The sequence below is a fragment of the Ambystoma mexicanum genome, chromosome 9, assembly GCF_040938575.1.
Source record: "Ambystoma mexicanum isolate Mex_15411 chromosome 9, UKY_AmexF1_1, whole genome shotgun sequence".
In the NCBI taxonomy this organism is placed as follows: domain Eukaryota; kingdom Metazoa; phylum Chordata; class Amphibia; order Caudata; family Ambystomatidae; genus Ambystoma; species Ambystoma mexicanum.
In genome coordinates, this window is record NC_090931.1 from 120,720,017 (window position 1) to 120,743,492 (window position 23,476).

General features: G+C 46.0%; 1 long non-coding RNA gene across 1 annotated transcript in view; it reads left to right on the forward strand.

Annotated features, from left to right (window-relative positions):
* The window catches only part of LOC138487717 (uncharacterized), a 325,395-nt gene that overhangs the window by 270,933 nt on the left and 30,986 nt on the right, over positions 1–23,476 (forward strand). The gene's annotated exons all lie outside the window — the stretch shown is intronic.

Below are 23,476 nucleotides of genomic sequence, written 5' to 3' on the forward strand. Positions count from 1 at the left end.
GCACAGATCGCCACTCCCAGTAATATTAAGGTTATCAAAACTATATATACCCCTACGTCGATGACAAGCAAGGCATTGGGGCAAAGCTGCCAGCCCAAGTCAGTAGGTGGCCCAGAAAGTCTGCCGCACCAGCCTCAACCAAGTAAGCCCGACAGGGGAGCTGTGTGGGTAGTGCTTAAACGTACATGAGGTCCACCATATGTTCAGCTTACCAGGTGGTTTATCTATGTCGGTGAGCAGTGGGACTCCTGAACATAGCAGCGGGATGCGTCACTACGCCGTCAGGTCTGCACTCCAGGCCTCGGGCCACCAGCCGCTTCCACGCCAAAGCTCGCCTCCGCAGCACACCTCGTCGGCCAGCCCCATGGCCCGTAGCTGCCCTCACTGCCATCCAGCAACGGTGGTTCGTTGGCTCCGTCTTCCTCTCCCACAGTGCCACGGAGGGCCACCTCGGACAAGGAGATCCGTTAAGCCTTCTTCCATGACCCCACAGGTCGAAGGCACAGGAGAGCCGGAGTGGCCCAACGGCTATGAAACGCAGGGTACAGGCTCACCGGCTGGCATTCATGCCCCCAAGCCCATCGGCAAACCGCCGCCCTACACTCAAACAGACCGCAGCATCAGATGCAGCTACACCCATTGGGGAGCATGGCCACAAACGCCAGTCACCACGGCGAGGTGATCCTATCATTTGGATATCCAGCTAGGTGATCCCCGATCAGCTAGGCAGTCAGTAAATGGATGGAGGAGAGTCTGCATGGTGTCGACGGGTGGCCACGCAGGCACGGCCCCCTCTGTGGCCTCCCAGCATACTCCAGCTCCCGGGCTATTGTGCTCTCGGCGTGGAACTCCCACTCAGGTCTCCGCTCCCATATAGGTTCTCGTGTCTAGCAAGCTGGATTTCTCGGGCAAATTTTCTTCAAGATTTTTCCAGGAGGTCTGCATGGTATTTAGGACAAAGTACACACCGTGTGGACTCCTCGGGTGGCCCCAATTAGGATATTTAATGGCTCAGGATATATGCCGGAGAGGAGCTTGTCTCTCGGCAGCCATCTTGTGTGCCCACAACAGCGCCCCCCCTGAAGGTCTCCTCTTTCTAACTTTACCCCAAATCAGTCTGTTATCTAACCCCAGACAAGGACTTGCAAGGAAATCGCCAGCTTCCACCAGAACCTGGGGCTGCAGTGACCATATAAGGTAATGTACTGCTCAAATCTAAATCATGGTTTCATTGATTCATGGCGCGTCACATTTCTCAACTCTCATGCTGGACTTCCTTTGCATCTTGTACTCATGGTGGCCCTGAATCATGCTGTTCCCATCTTCATCTTGTATCCTGGCTTGCAACATTATGTGTTACTACTGACTTCTGCAATTGTATTCACTCTCCCCTCTTGCTTCTCCACTCTTTTTAACTGCTTAATATCTGTTCTCTCCTCCTCTCCATTTCTCCCTTCCCTATCTCCTCCCCTCCTCCCCTTACTTTCTTCTATGCACTTACTCTATCAGAATGGTCCCTGGACCTAGTATGAAATCAACCTCGTCTGTCTCCCCCTCCCCCTTACTTATCCCCCCTGCCTCCAGGACTGTCTGAAATGTCATCAGGCCTAGTACGAAAGTAAATTGTTTTGTTCCTCCCCTCCTTTCTGCACCCCTCTCCCTCACCTTTTGTTTTACTCTGGCTCTACAAGAAATGTCTTCAGGCCTAGTATGTTAGCTGCCTGTCTGTTTCCATTTCCTTCCCACTCTCCCCCTCCCTTCCTTATCTATGTCTTAGATCTCGTACTATCTGAAATGTCGTCAGGCAGAGGACGATAGTTAATTTCACATACTTACTGTTCATGGCTTGCAAGTATGTCATTGTATATTCCCTTGTTCCCTCCCTTGCCTTGAAGCGCTTTGAAACACATTTGGCCTCATTAAGACCCTGGCGCTCCCGTAATGAACGGTTCCGGTACGGGACCGGCACAGTTCATTACGGGATGCCCTATTACGAGGCCTGCTAGCAGGTCCCGCTTTTCATGTCTGGTCTAATGGCCCTGTTGTTAGCATCCTCCCCATTACCATTGAGCCCTATGGTGCTCAAATGATAATGGGGATTGATTTTTACCGGGTCCAAGAAAAGGGCAATTACCGGGTCCGCCAAGAAAAATCATTACCGGTGGCAGCCGTGCCCTTAATAAGGGCACGGCTACCGCCAGGGTCGTAATTAGGCCCGTTGTGTATTGGCGCTATATAAATAATCTATCATATCATATCATGATGGGGTGAGAAAGTAAGTAAACTTCAGGCATATTTGGCCTCAGTACAAAATTCCCAGGCCACTCCCGGAACCAAGATACACTCCTTATTATACCATCCCAAAGAAGAATGGTTCCTATGGCCAGTCCTTTGAGAATGCTGTCCAGGTGCCCAATACTTTGTCATCAGACCAAAGGGAGCCAAAATACTGACACAATTCACAGACATACCATAGAACCAACTGGCTTTCACTTGATGTGTTCAAGAAAATACCATGACGGGGCTGCAGGGAGACCTTTAAATACTCAACGGGTCGAGTGCCTAATGACAAATTATTCTAAAATGGCACAATCCTGATAAACAAAATGAGGATTTTCCCAAATAATCCCAGACTATCTGGCTTTCCTGTGTGTGACAAATTGGAGACTGTCTCTCAGGAGTACTAGGATGAGTAGGGGCAAAACAGCTCACTCATCCCTCACACTTCCATAAACGAAACCACAACGCAACCATAAAGGTAAGACAGGGTGAATCAAGAGATATACCTCCTTCGCCTTTTGTTGTAGCACGGGCTGAGGGAAGGCTATACTATCAACGGGGGTTTGAAGGTGAACTAGTAGTAACCCAAACAACACAGAATCACAGCCCACAATAAAGGGGATGTCCAATCAAGGTTCTATGAACATATAAAAACACTTTAATAACACACACCATCTGAAAGTAGAATGACAAGAGATTACTACACAAAAACCCACCCTATAGAAACAAACAGAGAAAGCGCAAGAGACTGGAGAAAGGTGCACTGTTCGCATAGATCCAGGTGTGGTAGATAAGCTATTACCATAAACAAGAATATTGGGTTGAAAAGAGGAGCAATTGTGACCTAACCAGTCTCTAGGGTCCAACTGTACAGGGGGCAGTTCAGTGTCACAGTACCTGGATTCAGTTCTTGGTGGGCTGATGCTTCCGACCTTGATCTGAATGTTGATGCAGGCTGATCAGGCTCATTTCTGGGATGTAGGATTGTGGAGGCCCTGACAGCAAGCAGGAGTAGAGTAGGGTGGAATGCAGGTGCTCTGTGCAGTCGAACAGCGACGGTTCAATGATGCATGTCGGGGCAGTCTTTACAGTTGGCCAGTCACACTCAGGTTTTGGCTGCTGGGAGAGGTCGGTGAGTGACGCCCCAGCAGTTCGAGTCGGCAGGGAACGGTCTTTGAAGTGGTGATCAAGGGTGCATCGATGTGGACGTAAGGAGATGGCAGTTGGCGGGCTAGCTGAGCTGTCTTTGCAACTCGCAGATAGAGTCAGCGAGTGACCATCCAGAGAATTGGTTCAATTTCCGGCATTGACCAGTTACTTTGGGCCTTCGCTAGGACACAATGTATTATCGAGCTGGTTTAGATGTAATGCTATAGTTCGGCTAGTTGGAGGAACACTGACAGCAGCACCAGCACCTTCCCTATTATTGAGGATGCGGGGAACATGAGGCAACCGGCTTGGTGCAGGAGATCAGGGAGCTTCGGCTGGTCTGATCCTCCGATTGCTGTTAGTCTTTCACAAAGGATTTAAGGACAGGTAACTCCAGTTCAAGGTTGGCTCTTTTGGCACAGAAGATCTGTTTCATAGTTTGTTTGTTTGTTTATTTATTTGTTGTGCGTGCCGGACCCTTGAGTAGCAGGGCGCATAAGACAAGGAAGTTTACAATTTGGATGCAGAAAAGGTTACGGTTAGAACATATGACAGAAAACAGGAAATGCTTGGCTTCACAGGGTGAGGCATGTACAATACAGGAAAAACACAGCCACGCATTTATTATATAGCTAACCTTGCCTAGTAACAGGTCAGTCTATGACAGGTGAAATGCATGTAGTGGTGGGTGGGAGAGTACCCGTTATATGGCATTTTCGGTAAGCCATTTTATAGTGTTAGTTCTGAATTTGTTGAAAGTTAGGTCAGATCTAAGTGCCTGGGGTAGGGAGATCCACAATAGAGCTGCCTTGACAGGGAAGCTGGAACCTCCGATAGTGGTTAGCTTAAATCTGGGCACTAAAAGGGAGTTGGGGCTGACTGTTCTAGTGAGTCTAGTAGGGTTTTTTCTAGTAAATCGTTCTATGAGGTAGTAAGGGGCTTTGTTGTTAAGGCACTTATGGATGAGGGATGCAGCTTTAAGGTTGATTTTTTCTTGGGTAGAGAGCCATTTGTGTTTGCATCTTATTTCAGAAATATGTGCTCTTCTCGGGATGCTTAGGGCCGCTGTAAGTGCATTGTTTTGGAGCACTTGTATTCTGTTGAATATTTGTTTGGAAGTCCCTATAAAGAGGGAGTTGCAATAGTCTAATTTTGATAAGATGAGGGCTCTAGCTAGGATAAAACAGCTGTCTTCTGATAGGAATTGTTTGCCGGCTCGTATTAATTTGCATGTATAGGCCGTGGATGAGGCCAGTGAATTCACCTGTTTGGTAAAGGAGAGAGTCGAGTCAAGGTAAAAACCTAGCGTTTTTACTTCTTTAGCGACCTTAATAGTTCCCATCGATGATGAATGCAGAATAGTTTCGGTTGAGTTTAAAGATGCGGGCTGCAGAGCCCAGGATGATAAGCTCTGTTTTGTCATCGTTCAAGCAGAGGCCGTGGTTGGCCATCCATGCTTGAACAATGCTTTAGACTCTGTTCACCAAAGCCAGATCTTCCTCATAATCCCCGGTAAGTGGTAGGAGAATCTGGGTATCATCCGCATAGTTAGTGTAGGTGATACTCAGATTGTCAAGATCATCAAAGAGTGGCTTGGTGAAGTTGTTGTAAAGTGTTGGCGAGACGCAGGATCCCTGGGGCACTCCGCAGGTGATGGGTATCGGGTCTGCTGCGGCTGAAGGGGAGAACACCCTCATGGTCCTGTCACTGAGGAATGATTGTATCCACACTATGGCCTCCCCTGAGAAGTGGGCCGCCGAGTCCAGGTGATTGCACAGGACGTTATGGTCCACCAGGTCAAAGACGGCTGAGAGGTCTAGTAAGAGGAGGAGAGCTACTTTGCCCTTGTTTCTGAGTGAGTCTATTTGGGCCTTCAAATCAATAAGGGCAGTCTCTGTGCCATGTAATGGTCGGAAGCCGGATTGGAGGACGCCAAGGAGCTGGTTCACCTCAAGGAAATTCTGAATTTGGGTGTAAGCTACCTTGTCTAGTATTTTTAGTAAGAAGGGCACTGTAGTGATGGGCCTGTAGTTTGTGGGAATGTTGGGGTCCAGTGTTTGTTTTTTCAATAGGGGCAGTACCCAGGATTCCTTTAGGTTACGTGGAATGATGCCTGAGGTAAAGGAGGCATTGAGGAGTTTTGTGATAAACGGAGCTAGATCTCTAGCAGTGTCCTTGATCAATTGTGCTGGGCATTGGTCTCCTTTACAATTGGATGGTTTGAGAGCCAGAATAGTTTTCTCTACTTCAGTTACTGAGATCTTAGAGAAGCTGCATTGGGTACATTCATTGGGTTTGGGTGTAAGGATTTTGTCCCCGGGGATTTGGGTTTTGGCTGGTAATGAGGCTTTCTTTAGGGCAATTTTGGATTGGAGGTTGGATACTTTGGTGGTGAGAGTCAGCTGTATGTCTGTGCACCAGGTTTTGTCTTTGATAGAGTCATCCTGTACAGCGATAGGCGTTTCCAGTTCTTTTAGGATGGAGAAGAGCTCCTTCATGCTGGAATTGCCTTGGGTAATCCTATTGTTATATGTTTCTTGTTTGGCCAAGATGATGTCCTTTTTGTATTGCTTAGAGATGTTTGTTAGATTGGATTTGTTTTCAGCGGTAGGATGCAAGTTCCATATTGTTTGGCATTTTCTTTTTTGTAGTCTTAGGTTTTTTAGGTGGGGAGTAAACCAGACGTTTAGGTGCTTTCTAGGTTTACTATTCCTAAGTTTAAGCGGAGCAACGCTGTCAAGAGCGATGGTCATGGCATTATTGAATTCCTCCACTAGAAGGTTTGGATCAGTGTATTCTGGTAAAGAGTTGAGTTTGGGTAGGATATGGGGCAAGATATCCTCTGCCGTGATATTTTTCTTATTTCTAGTTAGAGTGGGTATGGCTGGGGGGGGTGTAGGAGCTATGGGTCTTTTAGTGTTGATAGTGAAAGAGATTAGATGGTGGTCCGTCCATATTTGGGGGTAATGGCTATTATGGAGGGGTTACAATTGTGACTGGTGATCCAATCAAGAGTTCTCCCTTTGGCATGGGTGGGAGTATTCACCTTCTGCGTGAAACCAAGTTCAGTTAAGGTGTTGGCTACGGCGGTGGCCTGGTGATCATTGATATCATTGTAACCTAGGTTGAAGTCTCCTAGCACTAACGTTTTTGAGGAGTTTTTTAGCTTCTCAGAGATAACAGTAGTGATATCTTCATTAAAGGAGCTGATAGGGCCTGGGGGTCTGTAGAGGAGATGGATGTTTAATGTTTGCGAATTGGCAATGGGTAATTTGATGGAGAGAAACTCACAAGATTTAAGGTTGGGTGTAGAGGTGATTCTCATGGATAGATTAGTTTTGGCGATAATCGCTATTCCTCCACCACGTGCATTTGGTCTGTCAGTTCTGAGGATGGTATAATTGTCTGGGACTGCTAGAGTAATTGCAGGACCTGCTGCATCGTGGAGCCACGATTCCGTAATGGCGATGAAGTCAAGGTCATTTTCCCGGATAACGTCCGCTATATCTGTAGCATGAGCGACTAACGATCTCGCATTAATTAGGGCAGCTTTTAGGTCGGGTTCTGGTGGTACTATAGGTGGCAGTTTGGCAGTAGGCTTATTTCTTTTAGGATGAGGTTTATGGCTGGGGGGGCGGTAGTTTCTAGAGGTAGAGGTAGTTTCGGACGAAGGTGGTCCAGGTTGATGTTCTATTTCTTAAAAGGTTTGAATATTTTGGGAAGTCGAGCCCGGAGTCTATGGTTCCTCTGTGCTAACATGCAAGGGGTTGTGAGTATTGACTGTACGTGGACTCCTGGGTCCTCGAAAGGCTGGAAGGTTAGCATGGTGATGTAGGCAGTGGTAATAAGTATAATTATCAGATTTGAGAGTGATACTCGGAGGGCTAGGTTAGGCATGTAAGAGTACATAGTGTTACTCCTGGTTAGGCTGGGGCCTGTTGTTCCCTGTATTGATTGAGTATTAGCAATGGCAGAGTAGGCTATGTGTAGGGAGGAAGGACTGGATGCAGCAATTAGATGCTAGGCAAAGTAGGCTAGGAACAACCATCAAGTAGTAAGCTCAGATAATAGGGGAGATGCAGCAATCAAATATTAGGCTAAGTACAATAATCAAATACTGGGCTAGATGCAGCAATCAAATATTAGGCTAAATGCAGCAATAGATACTGGGCTGAATGCAGCAATCAAATACTGGGCTAAATACAGCAATCAAATATTGGGCTAAATGCAGCAATCAAATACTCAAATAAGTTGATGGTACACAGCACTGGTCACTCCCAATGTTCCCAGGGAGAGGTTAAGGGACAGAAATTCCTGCTTTCTTGGACTGCTCCTCATTCACCTTCGGCAAAGGACTTTGGACAGTGCTAAAAGTCTTAAAGGATCCTCGAGGAAGTGAGGGAATTCTGCTGAAGCGGTCTGTGAGACTCCTTCTTTTAAAGCCATAGGTCCTCAGGTGATTTGTCTAAAGCTAGCCTGCTTTAGGGGATCAATCCCAGCTGGAGTGGACTTTGTCCTGTTGATCTTGCACCCAAAGTGCTTTGCTAGAGAGCAAGTGGAGGAGACAGGAAAGGGAAAGAGAGACAGTGAGAAACAAGATGGTGATAGGCTTCTCTCAGTGTCCAGAGCAATCCTGTCTATCCTACTCCTGTCCAGTCCCTCCTACTGACAACAAAGACATTTGGATATGCAGCACCCTGTTGTGAGGCTACTGCTCCTGAATGGGTGTGCTCCTTTAATACCTGCGCCCAGGACAGCTGCCTGCCGTGAGGCTGTCTCTGGGGGAGGGGGTAACCAGCCCTCACAAAGAGAATCAAAGAGAGGCTGGGTCTGCAGGCTTTCTGTCCTGTTGTGTTGTAGCATTGGCCGGTCTGACCCAAATACACATCCCTCACAGGAGCTGACAAATGTGCAATATCAATTGTTCATTCCGGCATTTTTTTTACACCATCTTGCTGCTCCTGAAATCCATAGACCATGCAAATGACTCATATTTCACGAGGTGGTGATTGTGTTGAGATGGGCTTGCATCTGATACAGTCAGTGTTGAAGAAGAGTTGTGGTGTGCCAGTGCAGTTTCCTGAGCGCTGGTAAGAAATGCTCACATTTTCTGAAATCAAGCCCAGCTGAGCAAATCCCCATCTAGGTACTAACAATTATATGGTGATCCTGAATTCAAGAGGCAGATGCTCTTTTTTTTTTAGCAATGTTGAAAACTAATACCACATTTTGTTGGTATTCTTGATGATGTGCCTTTTGACGAATCTCCCTGCCTGACTTGTGGTGAAATGGGGGTGGTCATGGTCACTGGGTGGCCCCACCAACTAATCCAGGGAGGTGCTTGTAGCATCTCCTGGCTTACCCCACAACAGTCGTGCAGAAAGGACTTGTCACTTGAATCAGATTCTTAATCTGTCCCCTTACCAGACCTTTGTGATACAGAGACGCTTGCTGATTATTTTATCTTGAACACCAAGTCATTCTGTGCTCCAAAATGGGCAACCCTCCACAAGACCAAAGCAGGCATGCTGGCATTCCTGCGGTTAGTTTAACCAGAGAATGGGGGTCATAAATGCCCAGAAGTGGTGATGTGTCACCGAAAATGTGAATGTGCAAGTAACCACGTGGGGGAATCCATCTTCTCTCGACTTCCAGTTCACTACAAGGCAAGACTTAAAGATACTAGCGAGAAAGAAGAATGTATGTACTCGTTCCTTCATGCACATGCCAAACTGATGGACAGAGATGCTGGTGGGCCATTTTGAAGGCTTGGTCTGCTCTCATGCGGAAAGGAAATGAGTTGGACAGGGAATATTAGTCACTGTAAAACTGCCACTTTCTTGACGCAGGTTAAGCAGTGGACATACTGTAGTGGCTGTGTAGTTATGGTTAAGTTGCTGTTTCCATAGGAAGAGCACTTTTTGGGTGGCTTATAGCTCTGCTCCCCCTGGATGAATCCTCTCCAAAAATCCACTCTGACATTTTTTGCAAAGTTTGGTGATGTTTGGTGCAGGGGGGCAAAAGTTATGGGGGGGGCTCCCAAAATGTCTTTTTTTCCCATAGACTGAATGGGGGAAAACCTTTGCGCACAGCTACAGGTCAAACCTTTGGATGGATTTTCACGAAATTTGCAGCAGGGGCAGGGGCTTGGTCCCAAAAGCGTGCTTTTGTATATTTGGTGACAATCCGTCCAGTAGTTTCCTTTAACACGACCAGAAAATATGTCTAAAAAATGTAGTGATATCTATGTCCGCTCCGCGGTCACACTTCCCTGTTCGCTCCGCGGACAAGATACCGATTGGCCAGTAGGTGGCGTCCTGACCGCGGACATGCAACGTCTTTGCCGATTGGCTGCAGCTAACTGTGATGTGCGTCAGAATGTGTGGATGCGCCTGACATCTTGGATCCGAAGACAATGCAGTCACCACCAGAGGCAAAATGTTGTTTTGGAAACTATTTTGGTCTCCTACAGTGCGTGGGGAGGTTCATAGAGTAAGAGATGGGTTAAATACTGTACTTGTACTTGTTTGGGCAGCAGGTGTTAATGATGTATTCGCCATGTGAAATGCTGTTTCGGAAACTATTTTGATCTCCTACAGTGTTTGGGTAGGTTCAGAGAGCAAGAGATGGGTGAAATACTGTACTTATTTGGTCGGCAGGTGTTAATGATGTATTCTGTCTGCCTGCCTTGTTCGGGATGTTTGTACGTGCAGAAAATGAGGGGTCTAATAAGGGTAGTATTTCAGTCTGTGCTGTGTACAGGCACCTTGAAACTGTTCTAAGGACACGCGTGGTGATTGCGAACATTGAAATTGAGTACATGTTGTTACTACGTTATTTTTTCCTATGGGTGTGCTATTGATTAGTATGCCGCCATGGGTGTGACATGCTGCGGTGGTTGTGGCCAGGGCCTAGAGTCCTGGATGCATGGCCGAAGGCCATACTTCCAAGACTGTAGGCCCTGGCCACAACCACCGCAGCATGTCACAGCAATGGATACACCTGTAGTATTGATTATCGATTAGATGGCTGTGGGGAGTGTGTACAGTCTTGGGTGCGTGGCCAAAGGCCACGCACCCAAGACCAAAGTTATAAGCACTGGAGGTATAAGCCACTGCACACCCACACATTGTAATATCTATGGACATACAGCTAGGAGTCTAGCCTCTTGCCAGAACAAGTGAAGCATACCACACCTATCGATACAACCATACTACCGCACATCACTCAGGTGGTTGTGGGCAGGATGTAGAGTTTTGGGTGCATGGCTGCAGGCCGTAGGCCGTACACCATGCTCCTAAAACTCTAGGCCCTGGCCAGAAGCACCACATCATATTAGAGCAATGCATACACTCGTACTATAGCTTAGCAGTCTGATGGTTCTGGGGAGGGTGTACAGGCGTGGGTGCATGGCCGCCATGCACCCAGGAAGGACCTTATAAGAAGTGGAGTTATGAGCCAATGTACACCCATACATTCAAATATCTATGGACATATATCCAAATCTCTAGGTCCTGCCCACAACCACTGCAGCATATTAGACAGGCACGTTAGTGGCTGTGTTGTTATGGTGAAGTTGCTCTTTCCATAGGAAGAGCACTTTTTGGGTACCTTATAACTGTGCTCCTTTTGGACGATTCCTCACGAAAGTTTGCAAAAAAAATATATCAGACAATCTGAATTTCTTTGGAAAGTTTGGTAATGTTTGGTCCAGGGGCGGAAGTACCAAGGGGGGAGTTCTCAAAACGTCTCTTTTCCCCTTAGACTGAATGGGGGGAAAAGTTTGTGCCCGCGAACATGTGGTGCTTTCCCTGATTGATTGTGGAACAGTGTGAAGTACGTCAGCTTTCTTCGGTGCCCCCGCTATATTTTACTAATCTTTTGGTGTACGCGGACATCGCCAGAAACACATACAAAACAAGACAGCATTGCCCTTGTCAGACTTATGTAATACTATTTCAGAAGGTGACCTTTGAGGGGGATGGGATGGGATGTGGGAGCACAAATTGAAAAAGTGGAGATTTTTTGTCACCAAAGTCATACGTTTAAATGGAAGTTCATGCTCACTGTACCACTACCAATTAGGGAGTGTGGGTTAAAATGTTTTGGGAATAATATGCCGTCAGAGTGGCATCCTAAGTTTTGAAAACTAAGGCCACCATCAGCACTGTTTGCTGGAAACAGCGATTCTGGAGGTGTATGGGAGTAGCAGTTCTCATAATTGGATTTCAATATGTTGTTGCAAAGTAAGAATTTTTTTGCCTTCTGAGTGAAGGTCACTTGAGTTGTTTTTTTGGTTGGACGCTCAATACGCCTGCGCATCTGACTGAATGTATAAGGGGCAATTGTTTTTTGACCTTGAGCGAAAGGGAAACCTAACAAGAAAATCAAGGAATTAAAAGGTTGAATAAAATAGCAATTGATAAGGTTATGTTTTAAAAAGTTTGTAAGGCACATGCAATATCAGTCCACAAAGATTCTTCGATTCGAATACATTGGTGTCTGACTTGCAGAAAAATAATGGAGGCAGTAAATATTATGTACATTTACTTTTGCCCACTCTACAGCGAACCGCGCTTTATTTTTACATTACTGAAAATCTAATTGTGCCAATATAAATGAGGTATTATCTTTCTGTGCTGTTACATTTTTTCTGTAATATTGCAGTCAGACTGCACAGGTTCCGCATTTGTAGAATATGACTACACTCATCCTTTTTTAGCTTTAATAGTTTTTGTTTGAAACGTTATGTTTGCCCACGTAGGTTTGTGTATCACTTTGCACGTTCTTTTGGTCTTGTTTGAAATCACGAGACGTACATTTTTTTAAATTGTCCATTCATTTTACTTTCATAACTGAATTATCGTCTTCTTTGCACACTTTTTTTTTTTTTTTACTTTTTTGGTAGAGGTTGGTTATTGACACGTATTTTCTGTTACGTTTCCCTCCCAGGTACATCTTGCCGTACTGTCCGTGCCATGGCTTCCAGATGCCGAGTGAGGGCTTTTTCGGACGGCAAATACAACTGCTCGTGAGCAGTTGCCTGTCCATAACAATTATGTGGGATGACGCCCTAAGCCCGCTTTGCCCGTATGCGGAACTTGCTATTCGGAGCAACATCACATCATTTATGGTGCTGTAGGCTCAAGGTCATGGCGCCTTTTTGGAAATCACTGTGGAACCAAAGCGGCTGCTTTAACCAAGACCCCATAATTTTTGTATGGCAAAAAAACAATGTGTTCCTCATCTTTAACATTTGCAATTCCACCCTTAGAACCATTGTTATCATTGCATTGAAAATGGATTACTCCGATGGTCTCTGACAGTTTGTTATTAAATAAACCTATTTTACGAACTCTAAAATTTTCACGTTAGCTTTTACAATCCAGTCTATTATTTCCAAATGCATACATGCCAACATTTAGACACACCTGGGAGGGAGATTTCATCAGAGAAAGCGTGAGACAACAATTTCGCCATAGGAATGCATTGGGGAAAGAATTATTTTAGGCAGGAGAACGTGAAAAATAGAAATATATTCTACTGAAAAATCAGGAGTCTCCCGCCTAAATCGGGAGGGTTGGCATGTGTACAAATGTAAGTTATTAGGTTGTACGTCGCTTTATGTTTATTTACAGGTTCTGCGTCACGTCACGTACTTATGCTTTTTGCAGCCTACCATGGAAAGGGAAGAGGGACTATGTATGAAATAACTGCCTTCCCTTTCTATGGTGGCCATCTTGAAAAAGGATTTTGTTTTGTAATCCGACCCGCCGAAGCCACCCCGTATTATAACAAGTAATCCTCCTTTTTAGTAGCACACGTTACTGCTTTGCAAATTTAGACTACTATCCAGCAAAGATTATTGCATCTATGTATTTTACTGAGAAATATGCAGTACTTGGAGTGTATGCAATTTTTTTTTATTATTATTTATTTACACTGTGAAAGGTCTCTATTAACGCATTATTTACTTTGTTTACGGGTGGCTTTATTTTTTGGTACGGCAGGTAATAAAGCAATTTGCGAACGGCAATGAGCAAAAAGGCAACGAACGTTAATATGGATCGGTAGATGTATGGCAACAAATTTTGTGTGTTTGTTATTTGCACGGTAGCGGCAATGTTTCTCATGCTTCTTCATTATAGCAGTGCTGCTGTTTCTTGGGGAGGAAGGATGCCTTTAGCTCATGTCATTTTCAGATAAGTACAACTTTGGCCAAAGATGTATAATGTGTACTGCATTGGTAATCGCTGCATACCAATACGTGTTGGCGTTGTGTAAGGGAAATGATGAAGGTGGACGTTCCTACATCAATATAAAATCTATTTCCATGCTGTCCACGAGGCATAGATCTTACTGTTAAGTGTGTACTGATTCTGGGACATGTCACTGTGCTGTACGCCAGCATATTGTCATGCGGCATTCTTCGCAAGGTGTATACTGTTTAGCAAAAGACCCTTGCTAAAGGGACGCTATGGTTACGTTTCCCTACTGAAAATCTGTGACATTCAGTACAAAATGTATTTATTAACAAGACGTTATAATTAAAGTGACGTACTAAAAACCCGTAAAATTCACTCAAAAAAAACCTTGTTAAGGGGACGTTATGGTTAAGTTGCACTATTAACAACCTGTGCAATTCACTAAAAACACTTTACAAACGTGGCACTATGGTTCAAAGTAAAACCAAAAAACCCCTGAAATTCGCCAGTTATGGTAGGCTAAGCACCCATACCTGCCCGCACCACTGTGCACTGCTAGCACTAACACCCAGGACATGAAAGATGGCATCACAAATGTCATTGATGACATCACTGATGATATCACATCTGTAGCCCCTTTGTTTTTGTTCAATGCCATATATATATATATATATATGTATGTTCAGTAAAAGAAGTTTGTTAAAGGGATGTTATGGTTCAGAGTAAAACCGAAAAACCCTTGACATTTGCTAGTTATGGTAAGCTAAGCAACCATAACTCGCGCCACCTATGTGCAATGCTAAGACTAAGCCCCAGGACATCAAAGATGACATTATAATTCAGCTAATGCCACCTTAAATTTGTGCGCCGTGTTGCCCAGACTATGACCACAACAATAACTTCACAAATCACATCACTAATTTTAGAACGCTTCCAGACCGCTAGCATTGTCTTCGGCAGTGAGATTAAATGAATTTGCCATGGAGCACACCCTTTGGTTAAGCAGCGTTCTCCAAGCGGTAAACCCCTTTTCGGTGCCATCATTTTGGCACGGGAAGTTTTACCACACTGCCCATTTCCGCACACACTTTTCGGCGGGAAGACATTCTGCCTCTATTATTTTGGCACAAGGGATGTTTGGATGTGGCTGACATTGCAGCAACGTCTAAATGCCCTCATAATAAATAAGATCAAAGGACTGTAATGTAACAAACCTCGCCACCTCCCACTTGCGTTGCTTTTATTTTAATTAAATTAAATTAGTAAGAACATGGAGCCTTGTACCCTGGTCTGTCAGAGTGCGAAGCGCAACATTTAACCTCTAGGCCACAGTGACTTTCTGTTTTATTTGGCTTACATTTCATACTTAGCCTATGATTTAATATGTTCAATGGAAACAGGCTAGGTATGTAGCATAATGATTAAGTGCTGCATCTTGAACTCCTAGGCTAGGGTTCCCTGATAGCAGTGTTCAGCATAAATGTGATATTTAAAGCTAAGAAAACACACGGCATTCAGGAATGTGGACTACACATAGCATTCAGGAATGTGGACTGTCTGCCATCATGCAGTAACCAAGACCGACCCTGCTTAGTTTCAATGCAAGGAAAGAGCCAGGCCCCTTAGGCGATATGTTCTTCTAAGGGGGACCCATATATTAGGCAACATGGCCTTAGTGGGCTGTCCCCTTACTCACTTTGAAATTAAGCAGGATTTGTCCCAGTTACTGCAGGGATGGGAAACCCACTGTTGCTGTAAACATTTTTATTATTGACTGGGAGACTACAAATACCAGAATGTAATTCAAAAAAAGGCAAATAATTGTCTCTAAGTGCAAAACCTTCAAGGACTGACAGTAGCACGGTTTAAATAAAGTAAATAATTCAGATGCCCATTGGGTCACCCATCCATTCAATAACCAGGTCTGAACCTGCTTAGCTTCAAAGCTGGTCTGACACAGGGCTGACACATGGCTGACACAACTCAGCTTCAAAGCAAGAAAAGGGCCGACCCATTCCTCTAAGCGGTCTTGTAAGTTTAGCTCATTTATCAGGCAACATGGCCTGAGGAGGCTGGCACATTCTTCACTTGTTGTTCCTTATCCATGGCTTTGGATTCCCCTTAAGTTCTCTGTTCTCTCCCCTTTCTCTTCCTCTCCCATTAATGTTGGCAGCTTTTGGGAGGTTCTCTTCGCATCCTTCCTGTCCTCTAAGGTCATCAATAATGTGTAACTAAATGGCACTGTCATCGTCCAGGGCTCTCAGCCCAACCTCCTCCTTCTTTATCGGCGTCTTCCATATCTCATCAACTTCATCCCTTCTCCTGCCACTCCTCTTTCTACCACCCCTCCGGCCCTTATAACAACTCAGACGGGTGTACCACATTCATGTACCCTTCCTCGGAAGACCTTCAAAAGTAGTTATCTGCTTCACTTAGCTTCCTTCAAATCTTGCTCTGCTGTCAAACACTCCTCTGACATCTGCCACCTCCTTGTATCCCTCGACCCAGAAGTCCTCGCTCTAAAGGAGATGTGGTTCATGGCCAGCTCTGTCACATGTTTTGACACTCTCCTCCGTGAGGGCTGCAAGATCCTCTTTAAACCCAGGCTGGAGTGGCCCTGATGTTCCATGAGTACGCCCCTGATACTATCATAAACACTCAAGGTTACTTGGTGTCTCTCCTGGCCTCTCTCTGACTCTGGCCACAATCTACATACCCCTAGCCAGGTCTCCCACTTCCTTTCATAATAGGCTGACCTCACCTCTTCTCTTCTGGCCTCGTTCTCCAAACTTCTCCTGCTCAGAGACTTCAATATTCACACTGACTCCGCTGATTTGGCTTCTGGGCTCTTCCAAAACCTGTGAGACTCTCTTTTCTCTCCATTCTTCCCACCTGTCTGACACACTCATCTGGATGCTCTCATCCCTTCAGACATATCCATCTCCAACCCTCTCATTACTCCTCTCTCTTGGTCTGATCATGCTCTCCTGTCCTCTCAGCTGGGCCTACTGTGTCCCCTGGCTAAGCCCCCACCCGCATTGCAAGCCTGCTTCTCCGTCATTCGACCTATGTAGTGAGTAGTAGTTGTCACATTTGCCACCCTCTTCCATCCCCCGCCTACTCCTGCCACTGACTCTGACTCAGCCCTTACTAGCTTTCAGCTCTCCAACACTCTGGAGATCTTTGCCCAGTCATGGGGATCCAGATGAAACCTGCCTCCAAGTGCAACTCTTGGTATGAGTCGACCTGGCTGCTCTGAAATGCAAGTGCAGAGCGGCTGAGCAGAAGTGGTAGACTTCAAGCACAATCTCTGACTAAATGGCCCGCCGACTGATCCACGGCAATACAGACTCTCAATCTGCTCAAAGGAGAAGGCCTATGTTCAATCCTGCAATCTATGCGGCCACTGACAACACAACAGAACTTATCAAAATCTGCAAGGAACTCCCTACTGAAGTCTCCACTTATCCTCTGCCTTCCCTGGCCCTCTGTGCCTCGCTGTCTGCTCAATTTATTTAAAAAACTCAGGACACATGGTTCTCGCTCTCCTCTGCTCCTTAATCTTCTCCCTCACCCCCTCTCAGGCCTCCCTTGCACCCTCTCTCCCCTCCACTCCTCTTTTTCCCCCATAACACCTGATGAGGTTTCTAGATAAATCCACTCTATGAAAGTCTCATCCAAACAGGTGCTCCCCAGCTCCTCCAAAACTATCAAGGACAACATTGTCCCCCTTGCTCTAGCTTGTCGGATTTCTATAATCACTCCTTTGCCACTGTATCTTTCACCTCACTTCTCAAGAACTCTCTTCTGCACCCTCTCCTCAAAAAGCATTCTGCCGACCCTTCCTGTCTGGCAAACTATTTAACTGTTTTACCTCCTTCCTGGGCAAAATCTTGGAGAAGCTGGCCATCTCCCAGCTTATCCACCACACTGAATCTGTTGGTTGTCTTCTGGACAACAGTCTGGATTCAGAGCTGCCAGAGGCATGGGAACGGCTCTTCTCAACACCCTTGAAGACTTAGGCCCTCATTACGAGTTTGGCAGTAGCCATGGAGCTATTAGCTCCCTGGCTGCCTCCAAACCGGCCTCTTTACCGGGTTCCTGCAATGGGGACTTACCGGGTCATTCCGACATAGGAGGACCCGGTAAGTCTTCCTTGCAGGAACCATTCCCCATTCCCATTGAGCCCTTGTAGGGCTCAATGGGAATGGGGATGGAGGTAACAGCGGGCACAGAATGAGTGTCTCGTTGTTACCTCCCTCTTCCCCTCGCGGGAACCGGAAAAGATGTCTGGTTTTACCAAGCGTCTGATCCGGGTCACGCGAAGTGAACCTCGTCATCGGCCCTGGCAGAATGAAGGGGGCCGGTCCCGTACCGGCCCCCTTCATTCCATCAGCGCCTGCTGCGTAATGAGGCCCTTACTCCCGAATCTCAATTCCAGCTCTCCTTCCATTCTCATCCTCCTTGACCTTTTCCCCAACTTTGACATGGTCAATCATGCCACCCTGATTAATTGGCCCTGTGATACCTTTGGCATCACAGACCTGGCTCTGGACTGGCTGACCTCCTTCCTCTCGGATTGACCCTCCCAGGTTCAACTTGAGCCTTTTCTCTCCATCATCTCACTCTCCACATGCAGTGTCCATCAGGGTTCTGTCCTCTTGCCCTGGCTTTTCAACATCTGCCATGCCCCTCTAGCACATTCAATCTCCACCTTCTCTCCTAACTTCCAGTGTTGTGCGGATGACATGCAACTCTCCTTCAAGATTCCATCTATCTCCTCCTATTCCTCTCTCATTCCTGACTGCCTGTTTGCTATTCGGGCATCGTGCACTGCTAACTAATGCCAGGAAGACAGAGATCCATGCCATTGGTCCCCTTCTACCTTGTTCCGTCCCACACTCTGGCCACCCTCCGTGGGCCCCCTCCCCTCACCCTCTTGTGAGACAAAAAACCTTGGTGTCATATTCGACACCTCTCTTTCCTTTTCACCTCACATCATGGAACTTCCCAAGAAGGCCCACTTTCAGCGGCACCTCTTCAGAGGCATTCGCCCTTTCCTCACCTTCCCCCAGAAACTCAATGTCTCCAGCACTTTGGTTCTCTCCAGGATGGACTACTGTGACATCCTCTTCCTAAATCTGCCTAACCCCTCCCTTTGCCCCCTTCAACTAATCCATAACAGGACTGCAAGACTTATCCTTGTCCTCAAGCCCAAGGAGGGCATCTCCCCACCCCTAAAATCCCTCCACTGGCTCCCGGTTGCTGCAAGGATCAAGTTCAAGACCCTCTGCATCATCCACAAAGCTTTCTGGAGCCTGGGCTCCCACTAAATCCAACTCGCTCTCCTTAAGTACATCCCTGCTAGAGCCCTTCGGTCATCTATCTCTAACTCTCTGCAGATCAGATGCTTTTCCAAGTAGAGCCTCTCCTCCGCAAGTGCCTCCCTCTGGAATGTCCTCTCTGTCCCTCTCAGACTTGAGCCGGATCTCCTTAAGTTCCGGAAGCTTCTCAAGACCTTCCTTTTCTCTTCTTCCTTCCCTCTCCCTCTCCCCTGATAATGTCCCCGTCTGCACTTGACTGACTGTCTGGCTCCATCAGAGTGTTAAAGGGCACCAGGCCCCCCTAGTCCAGTCTACCTATGCACTTGGTCTCCCCTGACCCCCCCAACCCGCACTTGCCCCCCCGGGCTCCTCCCACCACACTAGCCTGGTTGTGCCTGCACCATTGTAGCCCTTCCAGCCCCTTAACTCGCTCTCAGCTCGAAGACCTTCCTTCCTCAGCACTCTCTGCTTTTTATGGCTCTTCCACCTGGCCTCCCATGGCACTCGCTTTCTAAAAGGCTCTTCTTTCCTGACCTGCATCCCTTTCTCCCGTGCACCCCCCTCTCCCCTGCACTTCTCGTTACAGCACTTGCACAATCCGAATGTCACAAGGCCTAGTAGGATTGTGTCGTTTTGTTCTTCCTTTTCCCCATCCCTCTTGTCTTGCAGCACCTCAAAACACATTGGGCCTCATTACGAGTTTGGAGTAGCCATGCGGTTTTTACCTGCATGGCTACCCCCAAACTCGGGTCTGGGTCCCATAAAATGGGAATAACCTGGCCATTCCGACCTTTGTGGGCCTGGGAATTCCCATTCGTGGGACCCGGACCCAGTGCATCCCCATTCCCATTTGGGGCTCAATGGGAATGGGGAGGATGGTAACAACGGACCGGATCGTAATGGGACCATTGCTACCATCCTGTTCTGCTAGCCGGTGCCGCTCTGCACGTCTGGTCTGACAGCCGTGAAGAGTGGCCCCGCGAACAGATCTCGTAATGTGGCAGTAGAGTGATGACAGCACCGCTGCACTACTGGCGCCATTATCACTCTACCGCCAGGGTCGTAATGAGGCCCATTGTGTGTAGGTGCATTATAAATGTCCAATAAATAAATAAAAAACAAATAACGATGAGACTCCAGATATTTATGTTGAGGAGACTCTAATGGTAGGTCCGAAGAATATAAGGAAGAATAATACTTCACAAATTATTCTGTTATTACTATACTTTCTGTAATGTAATCATCTTCTAGATTTTAAGCTGTATGATTGTTCTTGCTGCTGATTGTTTCCTAATCTGTCTACCCAGGAGCCGATCTGCTTGGTTAGCTTTAATATAATACCTCTACCGGATATATAATAACGCTTTTGGCCTTGTATGCTTCTATATACCCTCACGGTGGTTCTATTGGGTTGTTCTACCATTGCCTTCATAATTCCCCTCATCTTAAGTCCAATCTGCTTTCATTGTTTCTCTGTTTGAACCTTTAAGGCAATCCGTTTCCCCATTATGACGGTTTTAATTGCAGCCAAAATGTTGTATTTGGTGATATATCTGGGGCTATGTTTTTTTTTCAAAATATCTGCACATGTTATCGCCTATCATTCCTGTTAGGACGTTATCCTTAATTAAATCATTGGGGAAAGCCAACTTCCAAAGACCATTAAGGGTGGTGGGGAATGTTAGTGTGGCAATGATGGGAGCATGATCCAAAAGTGAATTAGTCCTTACATTTACTACTGATACCCTCCCCAACATCTGAGTGAACATCCAAATATAATCAATGTCAGAAAATGATTGGTAAACATGAGAATAGTAGCGGAAACCCCTCTCCTTCTCACTAATAACTGTCCAGGCATTTCTAATTGTTAATTGCTCAAACCTTTGTTTGAGTGCCTTTGATGGGACACTCTGCCCTGGTATATGTTCTTACTTCTATCTTACTTACGGGACCAGGCCGTATTAAAATCTCCCATCAAGATAATGTCTCCAATAGGAAATCCTTCCAATTTGGACAGCGCTGCTGTCAGAAAGCTAGCCTGTACTGAATTTGGAGCATACACATTTGCAATGTTTAAGATATAGCTTCCTATTTGCATCTTAACAAATGGATACCGACCCCCTCTATCCTCACGTGTCCTCAGAAATGTCACATTTGGTATATTCCGAAATGCACTGAGAACCCCCCCTGTTTTATCATCTGTATTAACCTGAAAGATATGGGACTAGGACCGCATTCTAAACCTCTTTCTATCTATCTTACGAATATGGGTTTCCTGAATGTCCACGATGTATGTTCTTTCCCTATGAAGGCATTGATCCATATTTTATCGTTTCACTGGGAAATTCAAGCCCCATATATTATGCTTTCTTAATTAGAATTGACCTTACTCGTGACCAACTAATAAATAACACTGACCCTTAGAATGTCCCCTCTCCTTTCACGTACCGCCAAGACCATTTCATACAAAAACAATGTCATCCTTAATTTCAGAACTTGAATCAAAACCCCAGCCTCTTTGGATGTTTGCATAGACCTGGGATTCCAACTGATGCTGACAGTCACTGAGGTCGGCATGAGGCCCTCACTCCCCTTCAAAAATTGCTTAACACTTAAAATGTCTCTTTGTCCTCTTGAAGGTGCATTCCTCTGCAACCTGCCCTCTTTGTAATTTTCCTAACCCGTCTCAGGAGGGTGTACGCCATTAAAAGTCTAGAAGAATGCCTCAATGTTATTGCGTTTAGAATCCTTATATGTAGACCTCCAATCATCCTGAATCTCTAGGGGTTCCTCAAGGGAAACCACTTCCCCTCCCCCCATGCCGAATCCTCGACCACTCCCAAGGTCGATTTCAGACTGTAAGCTATCGCTCAGCAGATACTGGGCCTCCTGAATCATCCTCTCTAATCTGCAAGATACTCAGACCCTCGCTACATGTGGAGATTTGCTGTTGTTTGCCCTCCAACATAAAAAGAAGACCAAAAGGGATTGTCCATTTATATCTTATTTGCTTTTCAGTTAGAGCTCTCACCACCGGACCCATTGCCTCCTCTTCTGGAGGGTAGTTTGTGCAAGATACTGTGGGACCTGTTCTACTTGCTGCTCTCAAAATATTTTGCTTCTGGTCGTATGATGTTATTGCCACAAGTACGTCTCTTGCTCTTATTCATGGGCCCATCCTTTTAGGCCCAACCCGATTGATCCTATATATCTGAACAGTTTCTGCAGGTGAGTCTCCCAGCAAATCTCCAAAGAATTGTTGAATTGTATCTTTTAAATATTTCTCTCCTATATCCTTACATAGATTTTTAATCCATCTGTTGGATCTTCACAACCTGTTTTCTAAATGTTCACAATGAATGTATAGGTTTTGAGAAAATCTTGAGCGGTGTTCAAGAATTTCATAATGCTTCGTCATATTGTTAATGATATCCTGTACGGCTCTCTCATTTATATCTGTACATTCTTCTAACTTGGAGATCTGTCCTATCAATTCCTACATGGATTATCTCAACTCCACCTTAAGTATTGCAAATTTGTCCAAAAAAGATGTTGGATTCTTGTCTTCAATTTATTTATTCCTTTATTTATCAGACATTTGTATGGTGCCTGTACACTTGTGCTTCCAGACGCCACAAGACAAACCCTTTAGGCACTGTATCGGCTCTTCTTTATTCACTGCCATTTGTGTATCGCTCGCCTCCCTCTGTTCTAGTGATGTTTTGTCCTCTGGTTGTGGGTCTCCTTCTGTGGTCATTCCCTGACTGAATGGTGCAGGCCGCCTTCAGATGGAAGATGCAGTTATTTGGATCCAGCTAGAGCGTCTTTCCCCCTTCCTTTGGGCATCGGAATAGTATATGCAGACTCACACTCGGGACTCATTCTTATGTATCTCTACTGGCTTATTCACTGGAACCATTAGCTTTTGATTCGGGGTCTCTAAGGGGAGGTATTCAACCACACAGATCTCCATTAGTATATGCTTGCAGACTCCCAGAGGGACTGACTCTCAATTTTATGCACTCTTGAGGTTTTTCTTCACTTTTCATAAGCCTGCCTGATGGAAAAGTCAGAGCCTATCTTCTCCCGTACTTATCACCCTGCAGGCCCTGACCAAAAGTATTAATAGGGCTTACAGATGTCTCGCTGGGGCTGACTCTATAGAACTTGGTATTGTGTCCTCTTTCCATGCCTAAGACCGCTCTCAAAGCGCTCATCGCAGCCTGTCGGTGACAGCAGCCACTCTCTCAATATATATGTCCGTAGCCATAGTGCCCTCAGCGAACAAGCCCGATGATGGGTGGCGGAAACGTGTACTCTCCTCCAACAGTACTTCATATTATGACTGACCTCCCTTTGTACAGCTTCTCACTGGGGCCACTGTATGCCCGTCCACCTCCATGTAACAACTCAAGAGCTCTATCCGTCTGGGGCAAACCTGTTTCCTTCATTTGTTGGAGCAAACTCCCAGTTCACCTATGGGATCGGAGCTGCTGTTTAGATTTTGCCAGTGTCAAA